This window comes from Sphaeramia orbicularis, chromosome 10 (genome assembly GCF_902148855.1).
Source record: "Sphaeramia orbicularis chromosome 10, fSphaOr1.1, whole genome shotgun sequence".
Lineage (NCBI taxonomy): Eukaryota > Metazoa > Chordata > Actinopteri > Kurtiformes > Apogonidae > Sphaeramia > Sphaeramia orbicularis.
The window spans coordinates 41,219,753-41,244,279 of NC_043966.1; the positions used below are offsets into that span (position 1 = coordinate 41,219,753).

The 24,527-nt window shown below is 37.2% G+C and overlaps 1 long non-coding RNA gene across 1 annotated transcript; it reads left to right on the forward strand.

Annotated features, from left to right (window-relative positions):
• The first annotated feature begins 292 nt into the window (after positions 1–292).
• Positions 293–20,973, forward strand: LOC115427234 (uncharacterized). Its single transcript, XR_003936456.1, has 4 exons — positions 293–304; positions 2,648–2,653; positions 19,924–19,930; positions 20,732–20,973. It is a non-coding gene; the product is annotated as an uncharacterized LOC115427234 (long non-coding RNA).
• The last annotated feature ends 3,554 nt before the right edge of the window (positions 20,974–24,527 follow it).

Sequence of the window (24,527 nt, forward strand, 5' to 3'; positions counted from 1 at the left end):
ATTCATTCCCATCTAAATGATTGTAAAGGAGCAGGATGAGGAAAACTAATAATACCTGCCCCTTTCCTAAAACATCTGTTTACATCAGATAGATTGCCGTTACAGCTATTACACTAAACGGTTTACATGATAGTCAATGCAAATACAACAAATCCAAAATCCATGTTAAATTATTTCATTACATGCTTTTATAAAGCTTCTCTTTTCTTTCCTTATATAACAGGGGTGTCAAACTCATTTTAGTTTAGGGGCCACATTCACCCCAGTATGATCTCAAGTGGGCCAGACCAGTAAAATAATACCAGTAAAAAAAGTGAAATTACATTATGATAATGTTTATATCTACATCGTTTCCTTAAAAATCTGAATAACATGAACAACATGAAATGTCTGACGAAAAACAAGTACAATTTTAACAATATTCTGCCTCAGTTTATCAGGTTATCATTTACACATGTGCATTACAACTTACTAAATATTTTGTGTATTAGTAATTGTAATGTAACAGGTAGAATATTGAAAAAATTGCATTTACTTTTCTCAAGACATTTCACGTTGTTCATATTTCCTCAGATTATTCACATTTTTTTTGTAAAAGGATAGTATGTTAATGTAAACATTTTCATGTAATTTAACTTTTTTTTTTTTTTTTTTTTACACTAAAACAAAGATAAAATCTGCAGTTGTCATTATTTATAGCTTATTATGACAGTATTTTTCTGGTCATACCCAGTTGAGATCTAATTGGTTTATATGTGTATGTATGGAACCTGAAATAAAATGATTTTTACACTATTGATTGTTAATATCTTCAGTGTACTTTTTGCATTTTACAAATTCATCCCATGGGCCAGATTGGACCCTTTAGCGGGCCGGATTTGGCCCCTGTGCCGCATGTTTGACATGTGTTATACAACCTCTTAAACTGAAAAAATATTTTTACAGCTTTTCTCTTTCATTGCCAAAGAATTCCACATTCTGATACCCACAAATACACATTTGCTTTACATTAGTCCGTACCCTTTGCTGTTTAAAATTAAACCTCCTTCTATGTTCTTCATCCTGAGACACTAAAACAAAAAATCTCTGCAAATTTGCTGCAAAAGTCAATTTCTCACTCTAAACACAATCAGCAATGTCCTTAACTCAGCTAACTCTTTAAACTTAAACAATCCAGATTTAATGAACAACTCATTTGTATGTTCCCTGAAATTAACATTATACATGATTCTTATCGCTCTTTTTTGTAATAAAAACAATGGCTTTGTGTTACTCATATATGTTTTGCCCCATACTTCAATACAATTCTATGTCACTGGCAATCTATAAGCCAAATTTGGTATGAATTCAACCAATAGTTTTGCTGCTACAGACATTTGAAATTTCACCCATTATAAGTAAATGGGGGAAAAAAATGATTTTAAAAATTCATAAAATATTTGAACTTTGACCTAATGTTCCCAAAACTGAATCAGATCTATTCTGGGTCTCTGGCAATCTATAAACTCAATTTAGTATGAATTCAACCAATAGTTTTCAACAAACAAACAAACTGAACCAAAAACAATACCCCTTGCTTCTCCTTGGGGGGGGGGGGGGGGTAATAAAGTAGACAAACTAATGGATGTTATGATCCGCACCGGTGTTGACCGCTGGCTCCTCCCTCTCCCCATTATTAGGAATCCGAACCACCTGCTGAGCATCGCACGGCTCCAGCACATCATTATGTAGCCTATTTAAGGCTTGGTGCTGTAGCCGTGCGACGCTGGTCCCTTGCATCTCCTCCACCCATGCCATAACCCGGACATTATGCCAACTGAGGACTGTGACCCAGGTTTTTGTTTATTCAATGTTCCATGTTTTCTTTATCTTTTATGTTAACTCCTTCCCCGCCAATGACGAGATTTTCCATCAATCCGTGCTCTTACTGTTATACTGTAGTTGGAGCTGTTGCGGATCGTGTGAATTACTTTCCTTAGTCCAAAAACAAACATTTAAGCAGCTTTTTTGGAAAAATGAAGGACCGGGTTTTTGCACTGGAGTCACTGTATCCCATGGCAACGCATACGGCGCCAGTCACTGTGAATGAGGAAATGCGACTCTGCAGGAACCGCGCGCAGTTTCAAAAGCCTTAAAGATGATTATGGAGACAGAGTCTGACAATTCAATATATGATGGGGCTACAGAAGAACCATTTAGAGACAGTAACAGAGAAATAGAAGGAGAGGGAGACGGACATGGGAAACACGGATCAGCTTGGGTCCGACACAGAGATGAGGAAGAGGGGGAGGGGGCACGGAGCGACAAGGAGAAAATGACAGACAAGAGGAAGTGAAAAGAGACATTTATTGTGGACATTCAAGGAGAAGACAGACACACAGACGTGGGACAAGACAAAGGACAGCTAGTCTGCATCTGTTAGAGTGAGTTCAGATTCAGACTGTGGACAGAACAGATTCAGCTGTATAATGTCAGTGGGGACACAGGTAAGACACTGTTGGATTTGGCTTTAGTAGGAAATAAATAAATACATATATTCATACATAGATAAATAACTACATGTCCATCTAATTATTTCCAGATCAAACACAGCAGGTGGTCCAACAGGAGGACGTGGTGCAGCCAAGGAAAGGCCAGAAATCTACAGTATTTAGTGCATTTGTTTCTTTTTTTTTTTTTTTTTGTGAAAATCAGGAATATTGAAGTGTTTATATCAAAAAGCTAGACTAATATGTGGAAGACTTATAACTGATGTATGTAAATGTGTAAAGCTTATAAGGAACCTGGTGCTTTAGAAGATGTTTTGTCTAAAGTTTGTTGTGGATTCCCCTAACATTTTGTAGAATGATGGAATTTCTTAGAGCTGTTTGTTATTGTTATTGTTGTTATTATGATTTTATTTTGTAATTTTGAATACAGTATTACTGTTGGTAAATAACAAAGAGTCAAAAATGTAAACAGGAAATCAATTTTATCTTGAAAATCAATATCTTTGAAAAAAAAAAAGCAGTTTTCTCAGTTTTTTGCTCAAAATTCAGTTTTTTTCCTGAAAATGACCAATATTCAAATGTTTATATCTCACGAACGAGTGAAGATAGAATAAAATCATTTTTTGTGTTTAAAAGTTTCAGTTCTGTTCTTTCTTTTAATGTATTCAGTGTTCACATACTCCTAACACAACATTGTCAGTGAGCCTCCAAAGATTAGTGAAAATGACCAAAACGGCTGGCGCTGGCTACCGACTCACTGGAAAATGCTCTGGTGGGGAATGAGTTAATAATTTTTTTTTTTTTTTCCCTTCAGCACCGTGCATGTGAGCCCTCTCATTTCCACCTTTCTGACAATGGATATACAACCATTCACAGGACAGTTTATGTGACTTTTGTTTTATATTGGTTATTTAGGTAGAAGCAAAAGCTGTGATCTGTCTTCAGAGTGAAACCGAGACACGAAGAGAAAAAAAGACACTTACGATCCACTCGTTCGACTTGTTTCAGACATCAGAATGAGTGTGCTGAGTTATATAAATAAAGCTCAGTGGCTGTTTTGATTTCTGGGTTACAAAAATACCTCTTGTAAAGCTCTCTATGACACACAGTGACACCTTTTGTTGAGAAGTCATTTCAGCTTTCGGAGTTAAAATAGCAAAGCCCTGCTGCGATAACACAGACATTTAATCTGCAGTGAAGAGAACGCTCTATTGTTCAACAATGTTTTGGTCTTTGTTATTCACTCAGGAAAAAAAACCCCCATCAGCACTGACATGAGGCTTTTTTCTGATGCATGAGAGTATGAGACAGATAGAATCGGTTTATGTGACACAGAGACAGAATAATAAGAGGCAAAGATAGAGAGCAAACAATGCAAGTTAACCAGAGGAGTGAGATGAAGGGCTGACGGCTGCCTCTTGTCCACAGTGGAGCCTAAACCCTCCCAAAGGAAACTGCACATTTTGCATCTGGGAGGATGAGTATAATGAAGCAGGATTTAGTGTCAATTCTGGGTTATACTACAGATCTGGTTAACAATGTGAAGAGTGTGAGTGTGTATACTAGAACAGGTTCCGGTATGAGTGGACTTTTTTTTCCCCCTGATAACACACACGTATTCCAAGATAACGATGCCAGGATTCATCAGGCTCAAACTGTGAACGAGTGGTTCAGGAGTATGAGACAATATTTTTACACATGGACTGGCCACCACAGAGTCCAGACCTGAACCCCATTGAGAATCTTTGGGATGTGTGTCATGTCATCACAGGTGAGTGAATGTTATTCCACAGCATATAGTTTAACAGCCTTATCTCGAGATTCTTTTCAAGGCTTATGCAGTAAAAAAGGTGGATAACATCTGGTTTTTCCCCTTATCTCTTTATAGCAGTGGTTCCCAACCTTTTTTGGCTCGTGACCCCGTTTTAACATCAAATTTGGTCAATCCCAGACATTCAAAATTCAAAATAGAAACATTTTTTTGCTAAAATTAATTTGTTTTTGATCATGTAATAGTTTGCTATACTATGTTGCAAATAAATTTTAATTTTAGATGACATTTAGTTTATATAATGTATATTATTATGGATGGAGGCAGAAAAGCCAGGTGTAGATTACTGCACAAAGTGAGAATTTTATTTTCCTTGGTCAGGATATGTACAGTCAGTCCAGCTTGGATTTACAAGGCTGACAATTAATACTGAACAAACAAGAACTCAAACTATGACTTATCAAAGAGCTGCAGCATCTGAAACCGACCACAATGAACATTTGACAGATAAACAGAACCACAGTGCTTCAGTTTCAGCTTCACAGTTTTTCATGTCTTTTATGTATTGTGATTGTCTCTGTCAACTCACCATATATTTTTTATTAGTAAGTTTTTTTTCTTATTTTTTATCAATTACAAGAAATTTCAGGTGACCCCATTTGAGTTCAAGGTGACCCCACGTGGGGTCTGCTTTATAGGGAACTCATAGAAATTCTCTGAAATTCAAAATTTCAACCTTAGTGTGTTATTGGACGTAGCAAGACTTTATTACTTTGGTGAAATTTTTTTTTAAATTTTGGATTGTTATGTAGAAAATCAAGGTCAATGAAATAACCATATTTGGTTCCTTACCCATAAGTGGCAAAAATAAAATAAAAAATCCAAGAAGTAAATATAAAAATACAAGAAAACACATGTAAGGTGGGAGGAATATGTATTTTAGATAATTAGAAAATCACTTTTAGAACATTAGACTAACATAAGTGCTGATCCAGACCCCTGTCCACATCCACATTCTCCCTTTGAACACCATTCCTTACATTAGTACCATTACTTCATGGTACCGAACAAAGCAGGTACACTCACTGTTCATGCAGAGGTGGACCTTACAGACCCTGGAGACCACATTGGACCTGAGATTCCTGACTCACTGGAATTGTTACTGTCACTGTCTTGTAATGTATATGGAAATGACCAAAAATAGTCACTTGCCCAATATAGGGTTAAGGTCAAGATCAAGTTTATTTATATAGTACATTTAAAACAATGCAAAGTGCCTAAAGTACTGTACAAAGTTGTAGATACAAATACAAGATATGCTAAAACTAGTAAAATAAGAAATAATCCAAGATATACTCAAACTGATTGAAATGGGTACAAGATAATAGGATAAATAGCATCTAAAACACAAGCAGAACATTAAACACATAAAAGTCACACTCTTGTATTATTAGTCAATGCAAATAAGTGCGACTTTAACCCTTTATCGAACAAGTGACTACTTTTGGTAATTTCCGCACACATTACAAGACAGTGACAGTAACAATAACAGTTACAGTGAGTCAACAATCTCAGGTCCAATGTGGTCTACAGGGTCTGTAAGGTCCACCTCTGCATGAACAGTGGGTGGATCTGCTTTGTTCAGTACCAGGAAGTAATGGTACTAATGTAAGGAATGGTGTTCAAAGGGATCATGTGGATGTGGACAGGGGTCTGGATCAGCACTTATGTTGGTCTAATGTTCTAAAATATGTGTTGGTTTCACCTGTGTTTTTCTTGTATTTTTATTTTTTTCTTCATACTGTTTTGCAACTTACGGGTAAGGAACCAAATATGGTAAGTTCATTGACCTTGATTTTCTACACAATAAAACATTTTTTAAAGTTTCCCAAAAGTTACAAAAGTCTTGTTATGTACTCCAATAACACACTAAGGTTGAAATTTGGAATTTCAGAGAATTTCTATGATTTCCCTTTAAAGGGGTAAAAGAGATTTAACACACTCAGCGGACTGTGCACATATTTTGCCTTTAGCCAGAATACTTTTTATAGTTTACCTGATTATGCTCCGGCAAAACAGCACTGTTCTACAATCTGAAAAACTTCAAGGTCTCAGTACAGGTCATTGTTGTTGTTGTTTAGACCAGTGTTTCACAGTAATGGGAAGACTTGATATAAATTTCATTATTTCTCACTCATCAACAGGTAATTTGGATTCTAAAATTGTAGTTTGTGACCTCAATTAATAAACAAGAAATAGAAGGGAGAAAAATTCGATTGTCGGAATCATTTTCACATGCAATTTTGACAAGAGCCTTTCGCAGCAGTTAATAATCTGATGCAGTGGGGGGCCCCCACAGAGCCCTCCATGCCACTCCATATTCCTCCATATTCCTGCTATGTAGAGTGACAAATTTAGATGATTATGAAGTGACTTCCAACAGTTTCCAATTGCTGAACATTTGGTGTAAAGATGTAAAAGCAGTGGGCAGTCTGAGTAGTGAAAGTTGCAAATCTCATATTCAAAGGCAGTCCCAGCACATATACAGTTCACCGTAGATAGGTCACCTGTCAATCAAAGGCCTCACATATACAGACCGAAGAACATATTACACCCACAGGCAAATAAATGCTTGTATCTGATGTCTTGAACTGTGAGAAGACGCCCACAGTCACATCTCTGAAGCTCAGATCAAACTTGGCCTTTTGCTGTGAGGTGACAGTGGTAACGAAGCCACCACGAAGCTTTTCAGGAACCGCAGTTTGGTGTGTGTGTGTGTGTGTGTGTGTTTATCGAACACATTTCAATAAAGTCAGACCTTCCCAGAGACTCCTTCATTTACATCCAGTGACATCAGCAGTGAAGTGGTATGAACAGACTGGCTGCTCTTCCTAATGCTGCTGCATCAGTCCTGAAGAAAGTCAAAATAGCAACACCACTGTGAAAATATCCAATCAATTACACTTTACGTGGGTGTTAAAACAAAAGCCACAAGCTCAACAATTCCTCCCCACCTATGGCACCTATGAAGTGACTGAAATATAAGTGAAACAAGCTGGGGTCAGATGATGAGATGTTGATTGTTACAAATACTGGCACAAGTGGATATGATGTAGTCATCCAGCAAGACAAGTACAACAGCAGTATAAAGGTGGGTGTCCAATGCGTAATGGTAGAAATGATAACGTGCTTTTTAGTTTACCAGCCAAAAGGCCATAAGCTATTGTTGTCATGTGGCATCCGGCGGCGGCGGCGTCTGTCGTCCGTTACAAAAACTTCAATCATCTTCTTCTCCGAAACTACAATTCCAATGGACTTCAAACTTGGTATACAGCTTCTTTATCATGATGTCAACAAACGTTAGTGAAATTATTTGGATCCGGATCTGATTCTGGATTTGGTGCCACTTTGAAAAATTTCCCCATTATAAGAGATAGGAAGTGGATTGATGCAATAACTCTGTAAATATAGGTGGCATCAAGTGTAAATTTCTACAGTCCAGCCCTGATGGGGAGATGACCAAAACATTATGGCCACATGCTGATCAGGATCTTCTTCTGGATCCGGGAACTTACGGAAAATTTAACATGGGCTCTTATGGGGAAAAAATTTCAATCGTCTTTTTCTCCCAAACTACAGTTCTGATTGACTTCAAACTTGGTATACAGCTTCTGTATGACGATGTCAACACAAGGTATTGCAATTATTTCGATCCTTATCTGATTCTGGATTTGGTGCCATTTTGAAAAATTTTCCCATTTTAACAGATAGGAAGTGGATTGATCCAATAAATCAGTATCAATGATATCAAGTTGGAATTTGAATTTTTTACAGATCTGATTGGAATATGACCAAAACATGGGCTATTTCTGTAATATAATAAATACACAGAACTGGGTGGTAATAAATGGCATCTAGATACATTTCCTAAAGCTTTTAATTTGGTCGGTAAGCTACAGGGCCAGTGGTCCTATTTTTCAATCATGGTGTGATGCATTCCCTCGAGTAAAATGAAGGCGGATGTTGCTTTTGTGTCTGAGTCATACTCACAAGCAATATATGCTTAAGAGCCATTAAACACACACACACACAGGTCAGAATAATATGAATATTTGGAGATATATTAAAATAAATGGCTTGGGGTTACCTTCATATTAAAGAGGGAAGCGTTAATCATTAGAGCAGGGGTGTCAAACTCATGTTAGTTCAGAGGCCACATAAAGCCCAATATGACCTGCAGTGGGCCGGATCATTAAAATAATAACATAAAAATAAATAAATAATTTCAATTCAAAAATCTGTATGTCTAATTTCTATGTTTTAGAGTGGAAAAGTAAGATTATATTATCAAAATGTCTACATCTACAAACTATCTTTTAAAAAAATATGGAAAAACATGAACCATGACCAAAATGAAATTAATAAAGAAAAAAAGCACAATTTTTACAATTTATGCCATTATTTGGCCTCAGCTTCTCATTTTTACATGTTTATTACAACTTGCAGATCACAGTGGATCTACAAATACACAAAACATTTCATTAGAATATTGGTAAAATTACTCTTAGATGTCTTAAGACATTTCAGGTTGTTCATATTTGTTCAGGTTTTTCACATTTTTTGTAAAAGGTTAGTCTGTAAATGTTAACATTTTTGTGAAATGTTACTTTTTTTACACTAAAACAAAGATAAAAAATATGTGGTTTTCGTTATTTATACTTTGTTATGATAGTATTTTACTGGTCTGACTCACTTTAGATGGAATTCAACTAAATTTATTTTGACATCCTTGATTGTTAATATCTTCAGTGTAATTTTTGTATTTCACTAATTCATCCCGCAGGCCAGATTGGACCCTTTGGCGGGCTGGTTTTGGCCCCCAGGCTGCATGTTTGACAACCCTGCATTACAGAATAAACTACTTAACACGTTTATTCAGCCACTGACTACAGGTACTCAGGAATTGAAAGTGTCATCATTCAATATCGGTGTGTCCACCTTTGGCTTCCAAACAAGCAGTGCAGCAACAACGCATGGAACTGACAAGTCTCATGATCCTGTCCCGAGGGATCCGATCCGATCCGATCTGACACCGATCTGGAACTCAGACGACTGATTGTACTGCGATGACAGCGCAGACGGCGAGTGACTTCACCACGGCTCAGACCTGTTCGTAACATGCCAATGGCACATTCTCTCTGTTGTATCATAAGTCATGGTGTTTTGAACTGGCAAAAACGTTTCGACGTTTTATTTCCTGCCTTTATATCAGCTATTGAACACACCTTAAGGGATTAATCTAAACGCAGACGTTGCGCGTGTCAGGAATGAAAACAAATACAACAGTTAACTGTGTTACTCATCTCATGAGCATCATACAGTATACAAAATAGGCACCTGAGCAAATCATTTTCTAGAAATTACATGTGCTTTAATAGGGTTAAGTATACAAATTCTGGCACAAGTGTATATGATGTAGTCATCCTGCAAGACACGTACAACAGCAGAATGAAGGTGGGTGTTGTATGTGTAATGGTAGAAATGATAGTGTGCTTTTTAAATCATGCTGTGATGCATTCCCTCGAGTAAAATGAGGGTGGATGTTACTTATGTATCTGAGTCATACTCACAAGAAATATATAAGTGTGTGTGTGTGTGTGTATGTATGTGTGTTGTGAAGATTTAGTCCTCAGAGGTGATGTGTTGATAGCACCAAAATAAGTAACATGATGAACTGAGTGACTTTGACCAGGTCCATATTAGGGATGGGTACTGAATCCTGTACTTTTATTGGTACCAACCGAATTCAGGGTAATGATTCATGTAAAGTCAAATGGTACCATATTTCGGTACTTGAGTGTATCCTCATATTGTGAGTGTGTCGGGGAGAGAGTGGAGGACTGTCTGCCTGATGCAACGACAGTATTGGATGCACGAGAGTATGATTACATCAGTGGCATATCGATAGTAACAGCAAGCGTGATGGATAGGAAGCATTCGAGGGTGTGGCTCTACTTTGCTAAACTTGGTGCAGACTGTGCTCACTGCAATATCTGTAATACTAAATGTAAAACCAGCCACGGCAACACCTCAAACTTGAGGAAACACTTAAACATATTGTACACCTGAAGGTTGAGGAATGTATGATATTGGAAAGGCCCAGAGGAGTGCAGGGTATGACTCCTGCTCCAGGCACCATCACTGCACCTCCTCACCTACAGCCAGCATCAGGGAGAAGAAGTGGCGTCAAAAGTCGATGAAGACAACAGCGACAATACCTTAATGTTGTGTTTCCACTACATGGAACTGGCTTGACACGACTCAGCTCGACTCGGATACCATACCATAATAGTACCATACAGGTACTATTCCTGTAGACCGTTTCCATTACAAGATACTACCGACTTTAGAGTACCTGGACATCATAGCGATGTGTCTGTGTCGTCTGCTCAGAGTTGCTGATAAACTCACTTGTTGCATGTTGTCTCGTCAAGCTCATGCCGAATTTCTATGTTGGCGACCGAAGACTGAATCTCCTCCGACCATAGTGTAGTTTTGTGGGCTGTTATCATGTGGATTAACCTACTGCTATATTTACTGTAAACTTCCGCATCTGTTTTTTATAAAACAGTGGGTCACAGAGACGACTCTCTGACCAATCAGTAGTCTGCAGTGTGTACATGTCACATTTTAGTATCTGGTCCCCAGTCTTGGAACCTCAGCGGAGGTGATACCAAAAAACTAGTACCGGGTGCGAGATCCAGGTCCTTTTTCGTAATGGAAACGCAAAAAGGCCAAGTCGAGTCAAGTCGAGCTGGTACCAGAGTGGAAATGCAGCATTAGGGAGGCATCAAGTTCACTTGTGATGTTGAGAAATAAATATGCAGAAGTTTTTACAGTATTATCATCCCAATCTGAGGACCACTGAACGTCTGTGGGAGGTGTTGGACAAATAAACCTGACCCACGGAGGTCCACGTCTCTCCTTCCAGGACTTCAGGGAATCTACTGCTAATGTCTTGGTCTGGATGCCACAGCATACCCTCAGAGGTCTGGTGGAGTCCAGGCCTTGGGTTAGACCTATTCCTGTGGAAAAAGGGGAACCTACACAATAGAACCTACACAATAGAACCTACACAAGTGGTAAAAAAGTTCTACTCCTATAAATGCTCGATTGGTTGAGCTCTAGTTGTTGTATTTTATGCCACTTTTTTCAGCAATTTTCAACAACATCTGGAAATGCTTTGATGACCATCACAATCTGTTCCTTGTCAAACTTTGTCAGATCCCTACTCTTGCCCGTTTTGCTATTTCGAACACATCATCTTCAAAGGCTAAATGTTCATTGGCTGCCTAATATTTCCCACCCACTGACAGGTCCCATTGGAATGAAATCATGTATATATTCACCATGTTATAGCTCAGGTGTGTCAAACTCAGTTTAGTTCAGGGGCCACATTCAGCTGAATTTGTTCTGCAGTGGGCCGAACCAGTAAAATTATAATATAATAATATCTAAATAATGTCACCTCCAAACTTTTCTCTGTTTTAGAGAGAAAAAAGTAAAGTTACATTATGAAAATGTTTGCATGTACAAACTATCCTTTCAAACAATGTGAATAATACGAACAAACTGAAAAAAATGTGTAATTTTAACAATATTATGCTTCAGTTTATCATTTACACATGCTCATTATAATTTACAGATCACAGTGGATACACAAAACATTTAGTAACAGGTGGAATATTATTAAAATTGCACTTACTTCTCATATGACATTTCAGATTGTTCATATTTGTTCAGGTTATTCAGATATTTTTGCAATATTATACTTTGTTTTAGCGTAAATACATGAAAACATTTACATTTACAAAGAGAAAAATTTGGAGTTGTGAGTATTTATAGGTAATTATGACCCACTTGAGACTGAATTGGTCTGAATGTGGAACCTGAACTAAAAGGATTGTTAATATCTGAGTGTAATTTTTGGATTTCACAAATTCATCCCAAGGGCCGGACTGGACCCTTAGTCGGGCCAGATTTGGCCCCCAGGCCGCATGTTTGACACCTGTGTTACAGCTGGTCAGTGTACAGTATATAAGGAAAAAATATCGAATACCTAACAACCTTACACCATAAACTACAGTGACAAAGATATATTTTCATTTTAAAACATTTTATATCAAAAATTTTCTCCTGATACACAAACACATCCATTCATTCACCATTTATGTACGTGTGGTAACATGCAGTGATGACACAATCATGTGTATACACAGCAAAAATTGGAGAGTTGAATCAAATCCCACAGAGTTGATTTTAACTCTTTTTCAGAGTTTATATAGGTCCACACTTTACAGAGTTAAATTAACATTTTCATTGGAGTTCATTATTTAACACTATGCCAGAGTTGCCTTTTAACTCAGAAACCTGAGTTAACTTAACACTGACTGATTTAACTACCAACACTCACAAGAGTTCATAAATGGTAAATGGACTGAACTTATATAGTGTGTTTTCTACACCTTCATGGTGTCTAAAGTGCTTTACAATTCCTCACATTCAAGCGTCTTTGAGTACTTAGAAAAGTGCTATGTAAAACCAATGTATTATTATTATTATTATTATTATTATTATTATTATTCACCCATTCACACACACTCAAACACCAGCTGGTGACTTTGACACGTGGATAGTTGGAGCCAGGATTTGAACTGCTGGCCCTTTGGTCATTGGACGACCCACTCTACCAACTGAGCCACAGCCGCCCTTCATAACCTCACCGACCTGGGTTAAATTAACCCATATGGATTTGTTCTTTACACTGTCAGAGTTTCTCCTTTAACTCAAACAGAGTTAAATTAACACCATGAAAGTAACAAAAATAACACTCACTTTACTTAATTTTCACTCTGAAAGTAGTGTTAATTTTAATCATAAGAAAAGTGAATCCATTAAAATTGACTTAAAATTCAATGTGAACAGGATGATTCAAAGAAAGCTGATGCATTTTTTTAGAAAATGAATTTGTTCTCTCTGACAGTGACAGTCTGATAGAAATTGCACAGGTTCACCTGGTTTGAAATGCAGGGGCCAGGTAAATTAACACTGGAGAGACGCAAAACAACACTTCTCCTGAGTTAATTTCCACAGGCTTGACTAACTCTTTTCATTAACCCCAACTCTGAGTGACATTTAACTCATAGTGAGTTAAAACTACATTTTGAGAGTGAAAATTGACTCTCAAATGTTTAACCCTGAAATTTCAACTCTCCAATTTTTGCTGTGTAGGTTGAAAGTGTTTTAATAGCTAGCAGCCAAGGCTGTTTTTTGTGAATCAGAGGATACATGGGAGAAAAAGTTCAATTAAAACACAAAGATGTTAGAGTGTTGACTTTTAATTACCAAAATAAAAGCACATTCTACCAAGTACCACGCAATAATCAATCTTTTTTCATTTGAAAACAGCTGTTATGTTGATAAAGAGTCTGGCTTATGTGTCTTGATTGTCTGGATTCATGATTAATTTAATGTGATTGGCAGAATGTGAAGCGGCTGAGTTTTGATCTATTGAGTAAACGGTGTCAGAGTCTGTCTGGTCATGGATGTTTACAGCCGTTCGTCTTAATTGTTCTATTTGTTGGCATCTCATAAATTGCTGTCACCCTCTGATCTCCCCACTCATCAGTCAGTTTGCCTCTTCTCTTTCTTACTACTTTATGCTATTGACTTATAGTTTAATCACAAAACTTTGGTAGTTTTGCATTGCATTGCAGGCTGTAATACTCTATTTACATGCTTTCATCTAACCTCTTAAATCAGGGATGTCAAACTCACTTTAGTTCAGGGGCCACATACAGCCTAATATGATCTAAAGTGGGCCGGACCAGTAAAATAATATAATAGGATAAGAATAATGTCAACTCCAAAGTTTTTTTCTCTGTTTTTGAGTGAAAAAAAAAAAAAAAAAAGTCAAATTCCGTAATGAAAATGTTTATATCTACAAACTGTACTTGAACATAACATGAACAAATATGAACCTGAAAATTCTCCAGAAAAATAAGTGCAATTTGAACAATGTTATGCCTTAGTTTATCATTTATACATGTGCATCACAACTTACAGATCACAGTGGATCTACAAATACACACAACATTTAGGAAGAGGCAGAGTATTGCGACAATTCCACATACTTTTCTTAAGACATTTCAGATATTCACATTTTTTGTAAAAGGCTAGTCTGTAAATGTAAACATTTTTGTGTAATTTTACTCTTTTTTTTTTACACTAGAACAAAGAGAAAAATCAGTAGCTTTCATTATTCATAGGTTATTATGATAGTATTTCACTTGTCTGACTCATTTTAGACTGAATTGACCTAAAATAATTTTAACATCATTGATTGTTAATATCTTTAGTGTAATTTCTGCATTTCACAAATTCATCCCAGGGGCCAGATTGAACCCTTTGGTGGGCCGGTTTTGGGCCCCGGGCCGCATGTTTGACACCTGTGTCTTAAATGTTTAAATAAATAAAATATTATTTTTTCTGGTCCACCCACTAGACCAGGGGTCGGCAACCTTTAACACTCAAAGAGCCATTTTGACCCGGTTTCCATGGAAAAGACAACACTGGGAGCCGCAAACACTTTTTGACATCTGAAATGAAGATGTTAGCCTATATATACCGTAAATTCTGGACTATAAGCCGCTACTTTTTCCCACACTTTAAACACTGCAGCTTATACTCTGACGCAGCTTATCCAACGATTTTACCGGTACCACGGCTTGGTGCCGCGGCGCACCTCGGTGGTGGTGCCGCCGCGGTGCACCTCGGGGCCAACGCTAGGTGCCATTGCACCGCCGTACCATGGCTCGGTGCCAGGTGCCGTGGCACTGCGGTGGGGACTCGGCTCGAGGTGCCGGTGGTGCCGCGGCACCGGTGGCACCCAGTTGTGGCACCGTGGTGCCACGGCACCTGACACTGAGCCGTAGTACTGCAGTGCCACGGCACCTAGCGTTGGCCCCGAGGTGCCTCGGCACCTTGGTCGTGCCATGGCACCTGGCATCATTAAATGTTCTATTTTCTTCAGATATTTTTCTTTTCTTAGATTTCTCCATACTTGGCCTACCTGGGGTTGAAAATCTCGACAAATGTACGGCGTTTTGGCGGGCTGTTGGAGAGTGTGATGCATATTTTGAGCGACGAAAAATAATACAATATATATATATATATATAATTTTATTTTAATATTTTGAGATCACAATAATCTTACAATTTACAACTACAATCAAACAAACGAACAAACACAAATAAAATACTTTGTTAAGATATTGTGCAGTTTTGGTGTCGCAGGGCATTCCGCGCATGCCGGCTGCCACGTCAAGTGCTGTCAAATGTCTCTGAAGAAGGCGAATGCTGATCACCGAAATTGCACAAGGTCTGAAGAAAGAAGTCAAAAACTTTGACTTAATAAGAAGACATGATACACGTTTTTGAGACAAATAACATACACTTCAATCGGACACTTATAATTTATTTTCCCAAGCCACGTAGAGCCGCAACATAAGGATGAAAGAGCCGCATGCGGCTCCGGAGCCGCGGGTTGCCGACCCCTGCACTAGACCCACTGAACTAAAATGAGTTTGAAATTCCTGGACTAGAGGATATATCTTCACAATATAGAGTTAACTTGGTAAAAAATAAAAGGTACAGCTGAAACTTGCTACCCTTAAACTTAACATTAGTTCCTTAGGCTCCGTCTTTCTCAAATGGGGGTATACGTACCAACTTTGAAACAGTTCAAGATATTGATATAATTACTATTGACAATAAATAAGAAGTCACATATGGGCTTTCATTTAGTGCCATGACCTTTGACCTTGAGTGACCTTAAAAGGTCAAACGAATGTCAGTTAATGTCTTTACATATGCCATTGGACTACAGGACCCTTGGTTCTATTTTTTTTTTATTATTTTTTTCCTCCCTCCTCAAGCTCGGATGTCTGTCATGTTGAGTTTGATCCATCTGAGATACACTCTTTACACAATTGTACAACAATACAAACTAATGAATATGTCCTCAGTAGTTTAGCACTTTCAGCTAACATTCAATCAAAGGGGTCATATTTTTGCTAAACCCACTTTTATTAGTCTTTGGTTCATTTATTTGTGTATTTGCACTCTAATAGTTCATACAGTTTGAATTTGAACCCTCCAGGTGCTGCAAAGCTATCTTTATATTCATTTTAGCAAAAATCGAGTGGATTTCGACAACTGTTTTGATTCCTGCTTAATTTGTTACGTCTATAACTAGTTACGTCACGACATTTGCGCATATAAGGTCAAGACTTCCGATGAACATTTCATTCATTCATTCATTGTTTGACAGCAGCAGCGGTTGTAGTAAAAACTGAAATTACCAATAGCAAATTACCTAAAATGTTCAGTTGTTGCTTGTACGAGACAGAGAAGCACAGCCAACAACCTGGAGGGGGCGGGGCCTGAAGTGGCTCATTTGCATTTAAAGGGCCAGCGCTCAAAACCACCTTTTTGGTGTCATTACTCAGAAATAGGGTTGAAGATGGACTTATGGAGTTGAATTAATGAAGAATTCAGACCCAAGCAGAGCATTTACAGTTTATATAGACCACAGGGAAATGTTTAAAATGCATAATTCCATTAAAAAAAAGTAAAATATCACTCCTTTAAATTAGAATGTCGTCTACTGATAAAAATGATGGTGCTCAGCATATATACGTGTATCTATTTAAGTCCTTTGCTTTGGGAAGGGCTGCCTGAGCGTAGTTACGGTTGCTATGGTAGAATTGGACAGTAGTTTTAGATAAAGGCTTAGGGAAGGGACAATTATTAGAGGTTATTTTGCAAAGATATGAACACAGCTGCGCCTTGAGATTTTGACTTGTCATTTGCTTTGGCGTGGGCGCTGGTGCAGTGTGCCTCGGCAGATAAATGACTGCTGATTTTTAATAACGGTTACATTATTAAAACCAATCTCAAATTCATATTTTATGACATTCCTGCTCTTAAGTAAGACTGCAGAAATGCCGCATAAAAATCAAACCCTTGAGAGTAATGGGCAAATCATAAAGCTCTAATGTTATGAGTTGAACTTTGACTTTTCTATCTTTGCTCAACTCACAACGTTGTATCCACGGTAAGGAGGATTTTGACGCACAAGTCGGAGAATGCTTTGCTGCAAAACAAATTGCAATCGATATTATATTTGCACCTATTTCTTTTAGCTTTTTGCACTTGTTTTATTGGTTTCATTCCTGTCGTTGAATGTGTCGAGTCACTTGCTTGCAGCATTTTGTCATACTGTCAGGATCTGGACTCCACGGCTGCACTCTAATTGGACTGAAGGCTGTCCCTGCAGTAATTTTAGAAGGTTGCTGCTGGGAAAGAGTCAATATTTGGATTGAACATCATCCCTGTAATAAATTTTAGATTACATGGACGGAATCAATATTTGGAAATTATTCCCTGCACGTATTCTTAGAAGCGCTTGACTGAATGTATTCCTGGTAAATCCGACATGACGGCCTGACAGCATACCTACCAGCAGCTACTGTGTGTGTGATAAGGTCTGCAGGGAATGGACTGCATGTGTACGGTGCACCTAGGAATGTACATAGGACTGGAATGAATGTACTCACAAAAATGCCAGTTATTTACTTCAAAACATTCCCTGAGTAAAACCAGAAAAAAACAAGAAAGTTCAAGGCAAACTTTCGCTTGTTCTTTACATGAACATAAAGCTACAGTTTGAAGGAATGCATCAGTACATGTTAAAATACCTAATTTTGGCCGATCTAGGGAAACATAGGAAACTCAGATTTGGCACATCAGTCCTAGCTTTGAGCAAATTATAAATCTGGTAAATTTGACATTACAAGGAAAAACGTCTTTAATCTATCTACTTATCTATCATCCAGTGGTGTAGTCTGGGGTATACCTACTTATTTTTCAGTCAGCATTGTGTATACCCTCTTCTAAATCCCCCTGATGTGCACCATTCAGTAGTATCTGAGCCAAATGACAAATGTTTTCCTCCTAGGATGGTGAAGTCATGACCCGCCCTAGTCAGCCACTAATTGGCTAGTACTTGGTACCTTCACTGATTAGATGGGTTAACTTTAGGCATGAGGACTGATGAGCCAATCAGAGGCAGAGTAGGGCGGGTCATACCGAGGAAAATATCGCTAACTTAGCTCCAGAGCCAGGGCTCTGCTTTGCGCTGTCCACCTCTGGAACCTGATTGGACACCTCAGGTGCCAGTGCCAGCCCAGTTGATTGACAGGTCACTGCATGTCTCATTGAGAGATGCACGATTATTGGAAATGCGAACCAGAAAGGCAGAATAAACATCTTTCAAGTGAGTGACACACATCGTGAGAACCTACTTTCATGGAATATGTAATTCTGAGGTAAGTTTTAAGGTGGTTTCGGAATGAGTCACTGTTTTAAACTACTGGTCATATGACTGCACATTTAGAGAAGAGATGTTGTCACCAATAGTTAAACTGGGTGAGTAGGCTAACGTTATGAAAGGCTAACGTATGAAAGGCTAATGTTATCCTATGTTTGCCTCATGTTGAATTTATTTACATTCATGCAGCTGCTTGTGTGTCCAGTAAAACCTACAAAGTGCTCCTGATCCAATCATGATAATTTTAAAATAGTGAGGAAATACTACTGTAAACTAAATAGAGTAGTCTTATTTGTCACTGTTTCTAAAATGGTGTTTTTCTGGACTACTTAAAAAAAGGGGGCAAAAATTGAGAGTATATAGGGTATGCACATATGTCACTTCCTGCCTGGGCCACGCCCCTCTGAGTCAGACTGAGTGGCAAAAACCAACCTGCTCAACATGATGATGAAGTGTAGCAGTAAACACAGCCAGACCGGGAAAATGTGAAATATGAAATTAAATGAAGGACAACTGGACTGGACATGGATCTGTACGAGCTACCAAAGAACAAATAAGTGGTCCATGAACACTGACATGTGGACAGAAATCGCGGATTCGGACATCCAGGGTGGAGGGGATCAGTGCTATATTTACCTGAAACAAATATACGTGGTTTCATCATTACTGACAACCAGGGTCCAAAACTAGGGCCCAGAATCAGCTGGTCCAAAACTAGGGCCCAGAACCAGCTGGTCCAAAACTAGGGCCCAGAACCAGCTGGTCCAAAGTGCATTTACAGTAGACCGTGGACTGACCCCAGTGAATATATGTATGATCTACTGGGACTGAGGAGATTTACTGAGTCTAGTTCAGATCAAGTACTTTATACAACACAGATACTACTGCTGTGGACCAGCAGGGGACGACTTTAGTCTTGTAAATTATATTTTTCCCATCTGTTTTTAAATTACGACATTATTCTTGTAATATTATGGTTTTATTGTCGGAATATGATGACTTCAATTTATTTCATAAACGATGACTTTTTTATGAGTGTTTTTTTATGACTACGACTTTATTCTCATAACATTATGATTCTTTTTGTATTCGAGTTTATTATAATAAAATTACAGGTTTTATGTCGATATTTTATGACTTCATACTCGTAGTGACAAGTGTTTTTATTTTCTCATGTGACCCTAATACTCCGTCGTAGCTTTATTCTCCAGTTTCCCTGTATTTGAAAAACTGGGTTAGCCTCAGTTTAAGTTAGTTTATAAATCATGTAGGAGCACAAGGTTCAGAATCACAAAATGCAGACAAAAACCATGAAAGATCTGATCATGAAACCAAGAGCTTTACTAAAAAGTAACGTTAGCCAAAACAATACATAATTTAAGGTATGATTTTACTCAAAAATACAGCATAAATTAATGTTAGCTGACACCAAACAGGATCCTCAGATCTAGGTTTGGTTTCCTGGATTTGTGGATCCATCTACTTCTGTTTTCTTTGTCTTTCGGTGTCTGTAAAACGATAGCTCCGACTGCTTTTCAAACCTGTTCATACAATCAATCGCACAACAGCTCTTCCCCATTTTTTTTTATTAAATATTGTTCTTAAGTTTAGGCAGTATTGAAGCCAACACTGTCACTCATCTCCCTCTTTCTGCCACTCAGTGGGTGGAACCGCGGTGACTTCACGTGCATACCTTCTATATCCACTTCTACAGGTACCACTACACCACAGCTATCATTTATCTACACTATATGGACAAAAGTATTGGGACACGTTGAATTCAGGTGTTTCTTTTCTAACAGGGGTCTGGACAAATATCATAATATGGTTTTATATTGTGATAAATGTCATTACATTGGTTAGTTTAGTTGGTCAGTTTGTATGTCTGTCTGTATGTGCTGTAGTGATCACATTTCAAACCATGACCAAATGATTTGCCATGGTCTCTAGTTGACATGATTAGTTTTTGGCAATAGTAGGCCAAAGTACAGCTGAGATATAGGCCAAAGTTGGGCCAAGTGCCTAATTTGCATATTCAGAAAACAGCTTTTGTCTTGAAAACTAAGACAGATATCGACTAACTTTGTGTTATCGACTTATAGGAAGTCACATATGACCTTTCATTTGGCATCAATTTTGTTGACCTTGGATGACCTAGAAAGATCAAACACAAGGTCATGATTTTCAAGATACTCAATTTTTGCCCATAACTCTCAGTTTTGCAGATAGAGAAGAACGACTAGTACCGTGTTACAAAGTGTAAAAAAAGTAAGAGATGATGTATTTTTTTGTTTTTCCGTATCATTTCCTGTTTCAGAGTTATGGCAGAAAATATCGCTATTTTCAGCACGTTTTTGCAATTTCCAGTCACTTATAACTTCAGAACTGTTTATGATAAAAGATTTCTACCACAATGTTCAGCTTGGAAAAGTAGGAAATACTGTTGTTTTTTTTTTAGTTTTCCTCTATCACCTCTGGTTTCTGAGTTATAATGGTTGAAAGCTTGCATGTCACAAAATAGCGTATATATGTGAAATGAAGGCAGATATTGACTTACAAAATACCAAATTTGTTGACTTTCAATGACCTTGAAAGATTGAACTCAAGGTCATAATTTTCAAAGTACTCAATTTTTGACCATAACTCCCTCAATTTTGCAGATAGAGAAAAACAACTAGTGTCAGGTTATAAAATGCCCTCTGGCAAACACACTGCCTGTGGCAGTTTCATTTTGTTATTGTTTTGTTATATTTGCTTAAAAAATGCTGGAGATGGAATTTCTCTAAACATTGATTTTAAATGACTGTTTTATTCATGACTATGATTTTAAATGATCTACCTCTAAATTTCGAAAATATTGTTTGTGCTCTGATTAAATAATATTTTTTTTACCACAAATAACCATCTAGTTTCTTCACATCTCACTTAGGAGAAAAATCTCCCATTAAACTTTAAGAAAATATTGATGTTTATATCATATCAGTGTGAACAGGACATCTATCTATCTATCTATCTATCTATCTATCTATCTATCTATCTATCTATCTATCTATCTATCTATAATATAATATATATTAATCTATAATATAATATAATAATATGTGCATACAACAACAGTATTTTTTTTTTTTTCCATATTTTTATCCATTAGATTTTCCTTTAAGTACAGGTGACTTTTGAGGTGACACCTTTATTTAACTACTGTGAAATAGCCCAATGTTAAAAGATAGAATTTGCTCTTAAGTAAATGAAATAGCCTTATACTCACTGCAGGCATTTTATCCATAAATATCCATCTGGATATTTATCAAGGCTGTTTCGTTGTGTTTTTAATAATGTTAATGTTAGATGGCAAATTTTTAAAAAAAAATATTATCTCGACGTAGAACCAGTTTGTTTGAGTTCATTTTAATGGTTAAGGCGGCAGCAGAATTAACTGTTTTAAAACCCCTTTTAATATACAGTCACCATCTTTACATACAGTACAATACTGATGAAGTGGTAAAGTGTAAAATGTTTCATTATATAAGATGAAAGTACGACTAAAGACTCAGATGATGAATTTGTGCACAATACCACATGATATTTTCATTAACTGCTGTTAGCGTTAATAATTAAAGATGCTGTCTGATTGAGTTTGGGAGATGTACTAGCACAAATGCAGATGCAATACTGATAACTGTGTTTTGTTAGTGTGTATAATCACCTGTAACTATGAATTTGCTTTATCTTAGAATGAGCCCTTTACCTAAACAGAGAGTTCCATTCAATGGAGTCCAACATGTTGCACTGACAGTCAGCAAAGGCCTTTTTCTGGAAAACATGAGTATTTTCAGTGGTGGACCATTATAATGGACCAAATGGATATGGATAATCTGTGAATGGACGTGTACTCTGTCTTTATGACTTCTCCAAAAGTAGGAAGTGTCTGCTTTTTTTGTCTTTCCTTTTGGTACTTTAGTGCTCTATGTACGATGGCCCAGAGGTGTAACAGCCCAAAAAATTATCCACTATAAAAAAAAAGAATAGCCCAAAAAATTATCCACTGTAAGAAAAAAAGAGAATAGCCCAAAATATAATCCACCATAAAAAAAAGAGAACAGCCCAAAGAATTATCCACTATAAGAAAAAAAAGAGAACAGCCCAAAAAAATATCCACTATAACAAAAACAAATGGACAAATGGAATCATTTGTTCCTTGTGCCAGTATCAACATTTCCTGAAAATTTCATCCAAATTCGTCCATAACTTTTTGAGTTATCTTGCTAACAGACACACAAACAAACAAACAAACAAACAAACAACCCCCCCCCCCCCCATCCATCCAACCTGATCACCACCAAAATTTAATCATTTGTTCCTTGCGCCAGTATCAACATTTCCTGAAAATTTCATACAAATCTGTCCATAACTTTTTGAGTTTTCTTGCTAACAGAAAAACAAACAAACAAGAAAAGCACTCAGAGAGCGCAGACCTCCACCAGGGCCGATCAGTGGGGCCCCCCCGTGGGCCCCCCCACCCCCGATCACCACCAAAATTTAATCATTTCTTCCTTGTGCCAGTATCAACATTTCATGAAAATTTCATCAAAATCTGTCCATAAGTTTTTGAGTTATCTTGATAACAAATACACACACACACACAAGCAAAGTGATCACAATACCTCCTGGCGGAGGTAACAAACAAACCCAGATGAAAACATAACCTCCACCGTTCCTTGGCAGAGGTAATAATAAAAGAAAAAAAGAGAAAAATCTATGAATAAGTAGGGAGGATCTATTCCATTCAGCACAATCACTAATTTCTGAGAACAAAATCAGGCCTATAGGGTGTGACACATTTTAACCCAGTTTTCATAGTATGAAGCAAATTTCTCCAATTTGTGATTGAAAAATGCTGTTATCATTTCCGTTTTATAAATGTCCATTGTGATTTCCATCCATCTGTTTAGAGTTGGCCTCTTACATCTTGAGTTTTCATGACCACCTACTCCACAGGTGACAAACATGCGGCCTGGGGACCAAATCCGGCCCGCCAAAGGATCCAATCTGGCCGGTAGGATTGATTTGTGAAATACAAAAATTACAATTTAGATTCCACATACAGACCAATCAGATCTCAAGTGGATCAGAACCAGTAAAATACAATCATATTAAACCTATAAATAAGGAAAACAGCAAATTTTCTCTTTGTTTTAGTCTAAAAAAGTAAAATTACATGAAAATATTTATATTAAAAAACTGTTATTTTACAAAAAATGTGAAAAACCTGAAATGTCTTAAGATAAGTAAATGCAATTATACCAAGATTCTGCCTGTTATTACATGTTTCATACATCTGTAATGATAATGTAAATTGTAATGCACACATGTAAATGATAAACTGATAATCTGAGGCAGAATATTGTTAAATTGCACTTGTTTTTCTTAAGACGTTTCCAGTTGTTCTTGTTATTCAGATTTTTGTAGATGTAAACATTATCATAACTTGATTTGACTTTTGTCACTGTTATTATTTTACTGGTCCGGCCCACTGGAGATCATATTGGGCTGAATATGGCCCCTGAACTAAAATGAGTTTGACACCCCTGATCTACATGATAATACATGATTTATACAAAAAAAATGCAAAATGCAGAGGATGTTATTTGAAATTAGTATCAATTAATTAATTAAAACATTATATTTGTTTGGGAACTGCCACAAAACTGGGTCTTTACTGGTTTGAAACTGACTTGATACTTTTGTTGTTACTATTTTACACCTTATACAACTCATTGAACCACATTTTCTGACCCAGACTCCTTTGAGTTTG